Source organism: Protopterus annectens, chromosome 8.part0 (assembly GCF_019279795.1).
Source record: "Protopterus annectens isolate FY-2018-M chromosome 8.part0, PAN1.0, whole genome shotgun sequence".
Taxonomy (NCBI): domain Eukaryota; kingdom Metazoa; phylum Chordata; order Ceratodontiformes; family Protopteridae; genus Protopterus; species Protopterus annectens.
Genome location: NC_056741.1, coordinates 1,093,649,493 through 1,093,663,565, shown reverse-complemented (window position 1 = coordinate 1,093,663,565; position 14,073 = coordinate 1,093,649,493).

The following is a 14,073-nucleotide window of genomic DNA, read 5'->3' as shown; positions in this document are numbered from 1 at the left end:
AGCAGAGATTGCCTCTAAGTAGGAGATATGAGACAGAGAATAGTTGGAGTTTTTTGATTCTGTCCGTATAGGAAAAGTGTTTAAGGCCTAGGATCCTGTTTGTGAGGTACTTTTGCAGCCTCTCCAGTTGTTGCAGGTGTCTAGTGAGGTACATGCCAAATGGGGCATTGTACCCGATGATTGGCCTAATGAGGGAAGAGTAGAGGGAGACAATGACCTCTTTCTTCCTGGATGCAAAACCCTTAGTAATTAGATGTGCCACATAGAAGGACTTCCTGACCACAGTGGCAATGTGGTGGTCAAAAGAGAGGTTGCTATAAACCTGTGTTTCAAGATCTCTTATAACTCCTTCTGTGTTCAGTGGACTACCATCGATGTGGTAATTCATGGGAACTGGGTTTTTCCCAAAAGGGATGATGACACATTTTTTGGCATTGAGCCTAAGGCCATGGTTCTGACACCAGTCGGTCTCAGTGAGGCCTTTCTGTAGGATGTCAACATCACTTGGGGAGTTAATAATGGCTGCCAACTTGCAATCGTCTGTGAACTTTGTCAGCCAGAGTCCCTTCATGTTGGCCTGGACTTCTGAGAAGCAGATACCAAACAGGAGAGGACCCAGGACAGATCCCTGTGGGACTCCACTCGTGACTGGTCAGCAGTCTGACTTGGAGTCAGCTACTTTCACACTGTGGGTTCTATCTGTGATCCAGTTTATAACCCACCTAGTGATATAGCAGTTGATGCCTAGCTTAGTGAGTTTTTCTATGATTCCTGAGTGTGGAATGGTATCAAAGACCTTGGCCAGATCAAGGTAAGCTGTATGAACCACCTTGCCTTCATCCACAGCTCTGGTGACTGACTCAAAGTAGTCGACCAAGTTAAGCAGGCATGATCTACTCTTCACAAAACCAAACTGTGTGGGATCCAGAGTTTGGAGATTCCCTATATCCTTGTTTATTAGGTCCATGATGATGTGTTCCATAGCTTTGCATATCAGACTTGTCAGGCTAATGGGATGATAGTTCCCAAGGTCTGCAGTTGCTCCTCTTTTGTGGAGAGGGATGACTGTAGCAGTGCGTCATTTGGTAGGGACAAAGCCTGAGGTGAGGCTTTGACTGAACAGGGCGCACAGGTGAGGTGCCAGTTCACTCTGTAGTTCATGTGGAATACAGCCAGGGATATTGTCAGGTCCCATAGAAGCTGTATTCTTGGCCTTGGACAGTGCTGTTTTAACCTGTGCAGCAGTAATACTGGGTGCCTGGCAATCTACTGGTATTGTGATTGGTCCTTTGGGGGGGGGTAAAGTTGGCACTGAATCTGTCAGCCAGTATATTGGCTATATCTGTTGGCTCAGTATAGGAGGTACTATTGTGCAGTAGCTCAGAGCAAATCTGGGTATTGCCATGGAGATTCTTTACATAACTAAAGAAGGCCTTGTGGTTGTCTTTACTCTCTGCTACAATTCTGTTTTCATAGCTAGCTTTAGAGGATTTGATGAGGGATCTCAACTTTTTGAGGAGGCTGATAAGGGTGTTTTTCCAGTCTTGGGACTTCACCTTATTCCGCATCAGTTTCCTCCTTCTGTTGTAGAGTTTGTTTATGACAGGGGACCACCAGATTGGCTTCCTTTTTTTGGAGGAGAGTGTCTTGGTTCTACTGGGTATGGCAAGATGCATGCATTTGTGTACGTTTTCGTACAGTGCATTGATGTATGATTTGGTGGTCATGCAACTATTCTGAATTTGCATGGATGCTGTGAAGTTAGCTACCTCTGTTTTTAGGAACCCAAAGTTAGCTTTGGAGATGTGTTTCATGGTGGTTACCTTTGCAGGGGGTTGGGGTGGGAAGGATGTGGATTTCCAAGGTGATTAGTTTGTGGTCGGATCTAACCAGGGAGGAGCTGACTATTGGTGTAGAGCAATGGTTGCCCATGTTGGTAATGACCGGGTCAGGGATGTTGCTACCTCTAGTGGGGGTAAGAACATGCTGGTCTAGGGCACTGGAATTAATGAATTCCAGGAAACATTGGGCAAGTGTATTGGTACATGAGTAGTTTTCCCAGTTAATGGATGGGTAGTTGAAGTTGCCCAGTATGAGAGTGTTAGGTTGGACCCTAATATTCTCCAGGGTGCTTAGGAATGTGGAGTGTGAGTCTTGGGATATGGTTGGGGACCTATAGTAGGCTACAACCTGAATCACTGTCTTACCCAATGTTAGCTGCACCTGAAGTATCTCTGATGCATTATGTTGGGCTACTAATCTGGAGGTGTTCGCATCCTTTATGAATATGGAAACACCACCACTTTTCGAGCTTTGGTGCAAGTTCTTGGTCCGAAAAGTGTGGAATGAGTTATAGCCTGGTAGTGCAGGGGTGCTTCCTGCTGCCTTGAACCAGGTCTCTGTTACAGCACAAATGTCGATGTTCTCCATTTTAAGGAGTGCTTCGAGTGAGTGCATTTTGAGATTTAGACTTCTAGCTTTGAGTAGCATGACCCTCAGATTGCATATGTTTGTAACTGTTAAAGTAGTAATTTGGTCTTTGGAACTCCACCTAAAAAAGGTGCTATAGGGCTGGCAAGAGCCTTGGCCAGTATCCGGAAGCCCAGGGTGACAGATGCAGGCCATCTCTGTCTGCCTGGGATGACATGACTGACAGACCTTGATGCTTTGCCAGATACTGGATCCCCTTAGAGTGACACCAGAAACTTAGCCAATTGTTGAAATCAATAATTTTCTGCTTTTACTGTGGTATCATTCTGGGTGATGGTAGGATGCTGCTCATGACTAGGTTTGTTCCTGCCTGGGCTACATAATCCAAGAGCTCCTCCGTGTCTCTTTTCATGTAGTCCAGGGAGGTACGTCTCAGGTCATTCACACCCACATGTACAATGACAGAGTCATATTTGTACCTGTTGTTGAGGGACCTGAGTGCATGTGTTATGTGGCGGATCCTGGCACCTGACAGGCAGCTGACTGTTACTTTCTCCTTGTTCAACCTAGTGAGTGGGACATCAGTGTGCCTCACTATCAAGTCACCTATGACTAGTGTGCTGGGCATGCTGTTTTGCTTTAGGGGCTTTGGTTGAGTGGCACACTGTTTAGGAGAGTTATGTGTCTCATGATTAGTGTTGTGTTGTGGTGGTTGAGTGCATTTCTGCCTTGGAGGTCTCTGCTGCTTGTGCAGATTTTTATTGAGAGCCTCCATGAAGGTGGGTGTGTGGTTTGTGTTTTTATGTGAAGGCAGTGCTGGTGTGTTTTCTGGAGAGCTATGTGTTCCATGTGGTGTGGTGCAAGTGTTGACCTTTTCTTTTTGACCAGCTATTCCAGTCTTGGCTGGAGAGTGTGTGGCTTCCAATTTGGATATATAAGTGCATCTCTCACAAGTCTGAGTGTTGGGAAGTAAGAGGAGAAGGTTGTCGGTGTACATGAGGCAGTTGCTACATTGCCTCAGGATGCCCAAGTTCACCAGGTTAATAGGAGAAAGCACAGGGAACTGACTTTTAGACATGCCTGGAGGGGTGGGCATTAATAATAAGTACTGGAGCTGTTTCCTTGTAGAAGCACTTTTGTGTGCTACAATAATTGCTACAAGAAGTCTGGTATGATAAAGTGCTAGACTAATAAGCTAGTAAATGTAGAGGAGAGGAGAGAACTAGCAGATCTAATTGAAAAATTGAAGAGCAGGTTTTGGCACCTCTCAGAAGCTTACAAACAGTCCTGAATACAGCAGATCTGTATCTGGACTAGACTAATTACAGGAAATGTGGGAAATCAGCACAAATGCGGGCTTTTAAACCAGAAAATTAAAAGAGATGGAAAAACTGCCCAAACGGCCAGTAAACTACAAATTCTGGGCCAGAAACCACTCCTCTTGTGGTAGATAGGCTACCTAGTGCTTACCACTCCCACTGATAAGCTATAAGGCTTCCCTCAACACATAAAGGCTTGGGCGGCTCAGAAGCTGACAAACAGTCTTGGATACAGCAAAACTGTATCTGGACTAGATTAGCTACAGGAAAGGCAGAAAACAAGTGCAAATGTGGGCTTTTAGACCAGAAAGATGAAAGAGATGGAAAAACTGCCAAAATGGCCAATAAACTGCAATTTCTGGGCCAGAAACAACTCTTGTGGTAGATAGGCTACCTAGTGCTTACCACTCCCACTGATAAGCTAGAAGGCTTCCCTCCAACACAGAAAGGCTTGGGGAGCTCAGAAGCTTACAAATAGTCCTGGATACAGCAAATCTGTATCTGGACTAGATTAGTTACAGGAAAGACAGGAAACAAGCATAGAATTTCTTTTTACAGCAAAGCAGCTAAAACAGCACTAAAACGAATTCAAATGCAGTGCAAGGTGGCACACTTGAGTGTGTAGCAATATTAAAGCAAATACACTTTAAATAAATGCAATTTATTCAAACTGTATTCTGAACTGAATTCAATTATTGTTTTATTCAACTCTGAACAGTTGAAAAGTGCCAAATATATTCTTATCAGATGAGAAGCACACGCAGTCAGAACACAAGGAGATTGTTTTTTTTTTTCTGCTAAAACTCATAATTAGCTTTCTACTACTTTCACTTAAACTCTTGTAAACACGCATAACTCACATGTTTATGTGATGCCCCAACTTTGTTAATGTTGTCCTTGATGCTTAATAATGCTTGTGTGGGGCAATGACTACTTTCGACAGAAGAATATGAGCAGTTGCTCATGCACGGTGCCATATATGAATACTCCAAGGATGCATCTTTGTGCCTTTTGTGAGTTATGAGTGATTACAAGAGTTTAAGTGAAAGTAGTAGAAAGTTAATTATGAGTTTTAGCAGGCCTATGCTATTTATTTATTTATTTATTTTCAATCCAGTTAGTCTACGTTTGACATACTATTATCATATTGATTGGTTTTGGGGAGTACAGGTTTGATTCTGGACTTAACTTGTCTTGACTGAAAACACACTGCAGGCAGAGTGTGTTTGTTATAATACACTTAATGAAATCAGTCTTTCTACTTTTGATTGCTAAGATCAGCTTGATTTGTTTTGTGCATTTAGTGGGACTTGTTAAGCTAGTTCAGTGGCAGGGAAGAAATTCACAGTCTTTCTAACTGATCCTTGTCATCATTCACATGACCCTATCTGGATATATTTGAATACAAGAGCTCTTACCAGCAGTTTCAATTATTTTTTGAAGCTTTGAGCCAGATTTGACCTGACTTCTCCTCCTTACCAGCACCAGTATCGGTTAATGTTAACAATCACAGACAGTAATTCCACACAACCTCTGGATGAGGAATTGCTTTATTTTCTGACACAGGATAACAGAATAAAACAGTGCACAGTATATCAGATGTTTAAATTCCTTACACCCTCAAGAACTGCTAATGACCATTGTTCAAAATATGCTTACATCACTGTTTTAGAGGAAGTGTTAGCCTAACTTGTGATCAAATTGAAGTTTATTAGAGAAATGTCAAATCATATGACATGCATAGATGCTGCACTGTCACTCAGACTGAGGATGGGAATCTTCCTCTTGACGTTGTTCTATTTGCAGATCAAGGGGGGGTGTCTAGAGGCATAGACATTGTTATAGCTCACTCCATGGGTGGAAGTTAGGATGAGCACAGATAAATGACCTTTAAGAGAAAAAACAAGCTTGATCTGAGTATGTAGATGGTGATAATTTATTGCTAACAGAAAGTCCACATCTTACTAATTCACAAGTGCACCTAAAAGAAATTAAAAATGAAGGAAGGATAAATTACTTGTCTTAGAAGGATCTATAATTGACAGTCAGTGCAAAGGCTATTATTTATTAGCCATTTCCTATTGTCTAGGGTTTGATTCCCTCAGTCTTTGTTTGCCTTCTGTGACTTTCAGCAAGTCATTTAACCAGTCAGTGCTTTGGGGCAATTAGGAACGTGGGATAAGCGCCTCAGTGGTGTCTTGGACTGCATGCCTAGTAACTACCTATGAACCTAATTAGGAAGGGTTTTGAAAAGTACAGTAGTAGGAAAATATGTGGAAGCAGACAGTCTCTTGTACCCATTAAGAAAAATACTGGACTTGAGAATTATAGCGGAGAGATTGCTTTCTAATAATGATACGATTGGTTGGCTAGGGATCCTGTATCATAAAACATAATATTAGGTTTCAAATCCACCACAATTCTATTCAAAACTGTATTTAGTTTCAAAGAGCTAGAGATAAAACTTGAGGTTCAAATTACAGTCTTAAATCTTCTGTCATTGTACAGAAGGGAGAAAGATATCTGTCACAACACACTGATAAGTTTACTAAAATAGTTAAAAAAAAGCTCTGACTTAAAGTTGTGAGATGAAGGGCATGAGTTTTATAATAGATAGGAATGCTTTGCCAGTGATAACATCCATGTGAGCTCCACTAACATTAGGCTGCTTGCCCCAAAATTTAGAAGCAAGACATTTCCATCTTTTTTTTTGACACATTAATGGCCATCATGCTTACTGACGTGAATGCAGTGAACAGAGGTCTATCCATTTTTCATCCAAATGGTCAAAGTTTGAAAAAGAATAAGAATGAACTGTACTAGGGTTGTCACTTTTTCAAATGGCCAAAGTGGGACATTTTTGGTACAAACATCAGATTTTACAGGCCGACACATACCCATGGTCAGTACAAAGGATAGAACTTACCTTTTTGCCTAAATAAAAGTTTATTCTTGTAGCATTTTAGTTGCTTATTCTGTTTCTTATAACATTTAGGTATTTTAGATACAGAATAACTGTTTTATGCAACTATTACATAAAATATAGGAAATAATTTTGTCCTAAAATCTCAGGACATTTTCCATTTTTTAAATTTTTTGTCAGGACACAACTGCCCAAAGAGGGACTGTCGCTCGCAAAGTGGGACAGGTGGTAACTCTAAACTGTACCTACATTTGACTAAAGGTAGATTTCAGTTTGGTGTTATCAGTGAACCTCAGTATTTGCTTTTGATCTGAATGGCTGTGAGTGGTTTCATGGATAGCTAGCAATCTACTACTAGAAAACAAGGTAAGCCAATATTTGTTTCAAGCAGTACTATGGCCAACGAAATTATGTTAGACTTCAAAGATCATTATATGTAGGTTCCTAGACTAAGTTGCTATACGAGGGTCTTTTTGTCTTGGTTGTCTACAGGGTCTCCCTCTGCTAGTGTGTTTGATTTAGGTAGGTGTTTAGGGGGCTGCCAAGCATTAATGTCCATTCAGACGTTATCATTTGTACCAACCTGCATCAATCAAGAATGAACTCGGAGTTTCATAGGAATTATTGGTTAGATTTTATATGTACCTTAAATCTAGAACACATTGCAACAGACCCAGCTAACTGCATTTAATCCCAGACATTACATTACTGAAGCCAGGCAGTTTGAGTTATGTTTACAGCATAGCTTTACTCTTAGGCAGTAATGATCAGTGCTGTTTATAACTAATTCCAATTATTAAAGTCATTTTAAGGCCTTAAGCTAAACTACACATAACAAAGTTACTAGATTTAAATAAAATAGATGTTTTCTGGTATGCCATTAGAACTTAAAAAAGGGAACTGATTGTCTGTTCATGGTAGTCAAAGTTACTACAGCATAGTAAGATTTTCTTTTCAAAATAACAAAATCTTGTAGGAAAGTACACCAAGCCTTGAATATGTATAAGAGATCAGGTAAAAAACTTTATAAAAAGTAAGAAAAATGCTTCAAAACAGAAAAGCGTTGTGGATATTAGAAGCAGGACAGAATACAGACTTTTAAAGAAAGCAGTACAACTTGAGAAAAATGAGAACTAGACCTTACTGAAAGTTTGATAAGTGATAAGAAGGAACCAACAGTACTATTAAGAAGTCTTAAAATGTGGAATAGAGAAGAAATTACATCAATAAATGATGCTAGTTGACAACTTGGCACAACAGAATCCAACAATGAATTTCATCAGTTCTTCCATTTGAAGCAAGATCTGACTGCAGGCGATGATATACAAGACACTTCAGTTTGAGTAGATGGTTATTTTTAAGAGGACTGCCTTACAGTAGAAAACGTCTTCTATTTAAAAAAAACTATATAAGAAAAAGGTAATTTGCCCTGACAGCATAAGAAGCACAGAGTTAAAGGAAACCAGCAATGGTTTGGGTGCAATTTTGTATTAGTTTTACAAAAGGTTATTGATATTAACTAAGATGATCAATGAATGGAAGGGAGCTGTATTTGTCCCAATTATAATAGGAAATGGTTCAGATCAATGGCATCCTCACATAGACATCCTAAGTCATGGAAAAATTGTCTGTGACATCATATTGGATAAATAGATGTCTGTTGGTAGACTACATGTAATTATACACATATATATACTTAGAAAGAGTTAGCTTCAAAAATAAACTTGTTTTATTTCTGGAATTTTGTATCCAGGGCCATAGATGGTGGATTTCTGATGGGTGTGCTTTTTACTAATGTAAGCATTTAACTGTGTTAGCTATGCAGTCTGCATTAAGAAATTGAGAGATTTGGGACTGGACCCTTGAGTGTTCAACTGGTTTAGATCTTATTTATCAGGTAGTACATAGAGACCACATCTGACACTGAGGTTTGAGAAAAAGGTAAATTAAAGGCAGAAATACCACAAGCAATCAGCCCTGTTAGTATTTATGGTATATATGAGTGACTTTATGTTGCCAAATACAACTGTAGTTTGTAAATATGCAGATGACTTATAATTTGTTAAGATAATAATTTACCAAAGTGGCCCCATGACTCTAAAGGACTCCCATGAGTTACTGTGTTCCTGGCCCCAAATAGGCTACAGGAAGCCTGCCTCTAAGTCAGCATATTCAGTCTTTAGTTTAAGAAGGCTAGAAACATATTACAAACTGAATACTGTTCCCCTAAACCCGATAACAAACTAAAATGATTTGGCGGTCCTTGTAAACAGGAAATGGAGATTTAGTAGACATATTAAACCGACTTGTTTGCAGCCCACCAGACTATACTATGTTAAGTCTGAAACAGATCATCCCCTAAAATGGCATAACTGATTGCAGTTCCTAAGTAAGCGCTACAGTTCTGATCATCAAATAAAGTTTACAAATCAATCAGAGGACTCAGTCACGTTTGAGTAAGAGTGTGCTTGGTTTCTGAACACTAAACTATACAACTACATTAAATTATTAGATTAGTTGGGAATTCTTATCCTTGCTTACATTTCAGCACCTGCATGTTACTATTTATTTATTTTTATTTATTTATTTTACATTTGTTAACCAGTGGTGATTGACTGAGCCGTATTTATCTGACTTGCTCTCCCCACCCCCACACACTTGTTTTTGTCTGTTTAATTGCTCTTTACATTGGTGTGCAATATGTTTGGTATTTTATTATGGTGATATATTTCTGTACCTGCATGATAATATTGTTCTGCATTTGCCTGTTTATTGTTTAAAGTTGCAGAGCAGAGTGATATGTCTTTGTTGTGTGCCTCTCAGGTAAAATTATTTATGGTTTCCCTTTTTCTGCTATATCCCTTCTTGCAGGGAATTCAACACATCTCCCAAAACATTTTTAAACATTGTGGGTTTTACCTGTCTTGTTTCAGACCTCGTCCCCTAGTAGTGATTTCAGTTCTCATTCTTTGCCTCATTCCAGGTTGTTATAGCTGTATTTTGTTGTGTAAATTCCCACCTTTGTATTTTAGTCTACATGATATACTGTTCTGAAAATGTATATCTGAATAAATCATTTAGGTGTTTCAATAATTATATTTCTAACGCTTATCTTACTTTCAACAGGGCATAACGATCATTACTCAGCAAGAAAAGCCATCAGATTTTTGAAACAGTTAAGGAGCATTTGCATTCCAAGTGCTCTGTGAAGATACAACTAAGCTCTGCTGCTTTGTTTAATGTGAGCAGAGCCTTTCTCATTTTAACTTATGCTGGGAGTTATCTGTGAGGGCGGCTAGCTATTGCATAAGGAAATTCTTGGATAGTGCTGCCTCTAGATTTCCTTAAACCAGACCGTAGTTAGCTGCCCTCCCCTCCTTGCTACACCTACTCAGTATAATGCAGACCATGAGTAACTGCTGTTGCACATCCAAGGCATGTTCAAAGGGTATAAGGTCTCCTTTGACTAAGCATAGGGAATTTTAGATTCAGCTGTGAAACACAGTTGGTCTATCTTGTTTCTTCATTGTTCACTGTGGTGTGCTTTTCATATCTTCCCCAGTACCATTTAGTAATCCACATTATTCCTTCCCTTCAGAGAGATCATAGCAATTCAGAATTCTCCCTAGCTGTGTTGTACTAGAGATTCTCTCAAAACTTTTGTTACACTCTATACTTGGCAAAACATCTGCCTACCTTTATTTTAGCTGTTTAGTTTCACCAGAAAAGTGACAGTTTTTTTGTTTTTTTTTTATAGTAAGGTTACTTTCCCGTCCCCTGTTATACTACATTTAAACTTGGCTATCCCCACTCATTCATTCAATCTGCCAATTAGTACAAGCGTCTTCAAGCCACACCTTTCTTCTTAGAAATCACTCATAATTACCTCATCATAACAAACCACTCCTACTGAATTCACTATTCATGTTATCTCCTTCCACATCATTCTTCTGCTGATGCCCTTCATATCATCCATAGTCTGTTCTAACATATATATATATATATATATATATATATATATATATATATATATATATACTTTATACTATCTGCATTCATAACTCTCTATTTTCATAGCCTGCATATTGTTTTGATCACCCCCACTTTTTTAGCTACCACAGAAACTTATACGATCATGTGTTCTTCACAGCCTTTATCCCCTCCCTGTCTTCTCGCCATTAGCTCTTCTCAGCAACATTCCTTCCATACTTTGCTTATCTACGCTCCTCACACCCAATGTGAAGTTAGATCCATCCATCTCCAGTCATCTCATATACCTTCATTCCCCTCCTATCCTAATTCTGCAGTCACACATTCTTATACTGGAAGATCTCCAAACATCCCTTAAAGGAATACTGCTTTCGTCCCTCATATTCCACATTCTTTAGATCTTAAAACCTTTGCAACAGCTGCTTCACACTAGGAATACATATAACTGTGACATACATTTACATCCTGCTGATATCAGTTATTTTTCTTCAGCCCTCACACAAAAAAAAAACAGCAATTACTTGACTGCCACTGCCTCCATATATCAGACTATGTTAATATCTACACATATACTACCAACCCATACTCCATTAAACATTCGCATCACATCACACACATTCCAGCACCCAACTCACAGACATCAAACCTGTCAGGGTCCCAACACCTCATTATCTCTAAATTTGGTATAAAATTCCAATTATACCAATTATACCCAGAAGTACACATTCCAAAAGCACTACTTAAATTCAGTACCATTGTCTTTTTACCTCTAAAAGAGGCAACATTGCCCCCAATCCAGGATCATTTAACAATAATGCTTCAACTCAAACAAATAAACAGAGATTTATTACCTGCTCACTGTTTAACACCCACAACATCAAGAACAAATTTAGCCAAATCTATGACTGTACCATACAACGTAATCTTGACATTACAGCTATAACAGAAACATGGCTAAACCCTGACAACCCTAGTATTCACTACCTCATACCAAACTATTCATACCTTCAAGAGTACAGACCATGCAAAACACATGGGAGAGGAGCATTATTTCTCTTCAAAGACAGCCTTAACCCCACCATCATTGCACAAGCTAACAGTAATTCAGAATCAGACTCTAACTGGATCCTTTTAAAATTTACAACAAACAACCCAAAATCCTATGCATACCTATTGTACCACCACCAGCCTCACTACCAAAATTAAATACTCTCATTTAACAAATATATGCCAAAGCTCCCAAAACCACAACCTAATCATTTCTGGAGACTTCAACCTTAATTACTTAGGAACAAAAGCCATTGATATGTCAGAACTCCTGGGCAGCTAAAGTCTTACTCAAATCAACTGTGAAGCCACTAGACCAAACCATCAATTCAACAAGCATACTTTACTAGATCTTGTAATAACTAATAATCCTACAAGGGTATCTAACCTCACTGTACATACATCTTGCTTCAGTGATCATTGTCTCATAACTTTCTCAGTACATAATCTAACAATAAAATATAAACCAAAACTTATCACCTTCAGACCTCAAACCATTCAGAATATCACTAATCTTAAAAAACACCTTGAGGCCCTTGATTGGGTCTCACTTACTTGCCATAAAAGACATCAGTGAAGCAACTAATAACCTTGCCAACAAGGGTGCCCACAGGCAGGTGCAAGGGGGTGCGCTTGCACCCCCCCCCCCCCCAGAATGGGCTGACCTGGAGAAAAATACATTGTGTTTTGCATTCTTTTTTATTTATATTTTATGTGTTCTTCTTTGAGAAAGTTCCTGCTGGTCTGGCCCCATCATTTTTTGTGTTCTTTAAGAATGGTCCTGCTGGTCTGGTCGCATCACTTCTGTGCATCCAGACGTCCAGTTCTTCCGGTCGCATCACATCTGTGCATGCAGAAGTCCTGTTCTTCCTGTTTGCCCACCCGTGCTATTTTAAATTGCTTCCTTTCCTCTCTGCCCGCCTGCGCTATTTGAAATTTGATTATTTTCCTGTCCACCCGACCGCGTTATTTGGAAATCACAGAGAATTTACAAGTGGATTACATTTGCTGCACAGACATTATGAAGTAAGTGTATAAGGGAATTGGGAAGGAATTTATTAGCTGAAGTCTGCAGAACTTATGAAGTAAGGATATATGTGTGTGTTTGATTGCTGGACAGACGTTGTGTCTGTTACCACTCATTTTGCTGATATTTTTGACTTTTAGTCCATGAATTTGTAGCTAGAGGTACAAATATCTTGGAGCTCAGAAACATCTGTTAAGTAAAGTTGGTGCTTCTAAAGGGAGCATGCATTCAATTCAAAGTCTAAGTTGAGATAACTGTATTTATTATTCTGAGACTACTGCTGATGTGTGACTGTGTCGGATTTCTTAATTTAAGAATTTAAGATTTTTATTTCCTGATTTTTATTGTTATTCTGATATAGTTTGCTTTATTTTTAAATGATGTTTCACTTAAAATTTTTTTTTTTTTACCTCGGAGTTTTAAAAGGTCTTTGTTAGGGTCATTTAGAAAAAAAATCCTTTTCCATTCACTGACTGCAAAGGAATTAAATCTAGATAATCGGTGGGAGGAGATGGGAAGTAAGATTTCTTATTTAGACTTAGCAAAACAAGAAGGGATTTAATCACTGTAAAATGCAAGTGCTCTGAAACTGCTGTTTGATGGCACTTGATTTTTCCCATACCTGCTCCATCCCTGTTATGCTTTTCAGTTGCCTGCCTCTACTGTAAATTTGACATTTGTGGCCTCCTCCTAGTCTCATCTTATCTGCTCATACTACAGGGTAGTAAAAGATCAAATTGGGAAGACTCATCACTTAGCCTGTTAAAACTTGAGATAACTTCTGTTTCATATCATCCCACTCACTTAATGAACACTGCAATACCTGAAGTATTAAAAGTTTTTTTCCATCTTACTTTTAAAATTTGTAACCTCTGGGACAAGATTGCCAATCATTGTAGAGCCTAGTAACTGCTTCTCATGAATCAGTTTGGGATTGGTGCTTTTGTTTTTCTCCTGACGAGAGAAGGAACAAATAGACATTATTTCCTAGCCTTCTTACAGATCACCACTCATTGGAAAGCCTGATAAATGCTTCTTGGGACTCAATTTGGGAGTAATGCTACTGTTTTGTTCCTGCTGAGAGAAGGATCAGAGTAACATTGGTCCGTGCATGTATCTGATTGACCTGTGTTTATGGGACTTCTCTGACTGGTCTGCTTGTAGTTTTGTGGGAACCTTTTCATGGCCCTTGTGCTGCTTGGCATTCTGTCGAGATGAGCTGCTGCTGTATGTTCTGTCCAGGATACCTACCAAGAGTAGACTATAGCAAATATACTGCATCCAGCAGCATCCGGGAGATTGTTGCTTGTCAGGAAACAGTGGAGTATTTGTGCTAC